The following is a 1,932-nucleotide window of genomic DNA, read 5'->3' on the forward strand; positions in this document are numbered from 1 at the left end:
TGGAAGCAGAAGATCTAGCTCTAGCCTTGGGAAAGTCACTTCAACTCTCCATACCCCCATATCTTCATCTATGAATTCAAGGTAATAATGTTTGCCTTACCTACTTTACATTCAAATTCATATGCCTTAAAGTAATATACAAAAGTGAATATCGTTATCCCATTTGGTTCTTATTCATAGGCAGGGATGTGCTGGTATTGTTGAACTGACTCTCTCCCCAAAAATGTACCTATGACTCATTTTTAAGTTTAATCTTCATTATTAAAATTTGCTCCATCACATTCTACAGAATAGACAATCTTTCTTCCCAGGTGTCCTCGTGCGAGTGACATTGTCATTAAACCCCGCATGGCAATCCCTGAAACACCTTCGAGATGCCCAGAGAAGACCGGGCTACCTGGAAAACCAATTACTTCCTCAAGATCATCCAACTTTTGGATGATTATCCAAAATGCTTCATTGTGGGAGCAGAGAATGTGGGCTCCAAATAGATGCAGCAGATCTGGATGTCCCTCTGTGGGAAGGCTGTAGTGTTGATGGGAAAAAACACCATGATGCACAAAGCCATTTGTGGACATCTGGGGAACAACCGTGCCCTGGAAAAACTGCTGCCTCATCTTCGGGGGAATGTGGGCTTTGTGTTCACTAAGGAAGATCTGACAGAGATTAGGGACATGCTTCTGGCCAATAAGGTGCCAGCTGCTGCCCGTGCCGGTGCCATTGCCGCATGTGATGTCACTGTGCCAGCCCAGAACACTGGTCTGGGTCCCAAGAAGACTTCTTTCTTCCAGGCTCTGGGTATCACCACCAAGATTTCCAGGGGCACCATTGAAATCTTGAGTGATATGCAGCTGATTAAGACTGGAGACAAAGTAGGCGCCAACAAGGCCACCTTGTTGAACATGCTGAACATCTCCCCCTTCTCCTTTGGGCTGATCATTCAGCAAGTGTTTAACAATCGCAGCATCTACAACCCTGAAGTGCTGGACATCACGGAGGAAACTTTGCACCTTCAGTTCTTAGAGGGTGTCCGGAATGTTGCCAGCGTCTGTCTGCAGATTGGCTACCCAACTGTTGCATCAGTACCCCCACTTGATCATCAATGGGTACAAGCGGGTCTTGGCTGTAGCTGTGGAGACTGAGTATACCTTTCCACTTGCTGAAAAGGTGAAGGCCTTCCTGGCCGACCCTTGGGCATTTGCAGTGGCAGCCCCTGAGGCTGCTGCTCCAGCTGCTGCTGCACCTGCTGCCGCTGCTCCTGCCAAGGTAAAAACCAAGGAAGAATCGGAGAAGTCTGATGAATATATGGTATTTGGTCTATTTGATTAGCCCACAAGAAACAATTATTTCAGCCAATTTATTTGTGAAACAAGGAAATAAAAGTGCTCATTTAAAAAAAAAAAGAGTAGACAATCAATAATACAATAATTCATGCCTTGATTTGTAACATTTGCCTATTTCTGAGGCATAAATTCCACATTGAAAATTTAACAATTGGATCATGAAAGCAGGTAGGAATTGTTTTATTTTTATTTTATTTATTTATTTATATTATTTTTATCTATTTGTATTTAGTATTGTTTTTATTTTATTTTATATTATTTATATATTTTATATTTTGTTTTATTTATTCATTTATCTGTTTATTGATTTACCTATTTAATTATTTGCAACTGGAAATATGTCTAATTAAGTTGTCTATGACAATAATTTTTAAAGAACATCATTCTTTGGTTTGGTGGAAGTTTGGAGTTTATTAAAGTTTTCCAAGATACACATAAAAAATTGTTATTAGGTACAATGTTCTCTAAAAGTTTCTTTGGAGTATGTAGTATAACAACTGTTTTTATGAAGGATGAGAAATTTACAAAAAAAGTTCCTTCCTTCTTAGCACTCCTGGTGGAGCCCTCAAGCCTTGATGTATACTAGATA

The 1,932-nt window shown here is 40.1% G+C and overlaps 1 pseudogene; it reads left to right on the forward strand.

Moving 5' to 3' along the window:
- Positions 1–374: 374 nt before the first annotated feature.
- Positions 375–1,329, forward strand: LOC114051233 (annotated as a pseudogene).
- The last annotated feature ends 603 nt before the right edge of the window (positions 1,330–1,932 follow it).

The sequence above is a fragment of the Vombatus ursinus genome, unplaced genomic scaffold (assembly GCF_900497805.2).
Source record: "Vombatus ursinus unplaced genomic scaffold, bare-nosed wombat genome assembly UNPS02000577.1, whole genome shotgun sequence".
Taxonomy (NCBI): Eukaryota; Metazoa; Chordata; class Mammalia; order Diprotodontia; family Vombatidae; genus Vombatus; species Vombatus ursinus.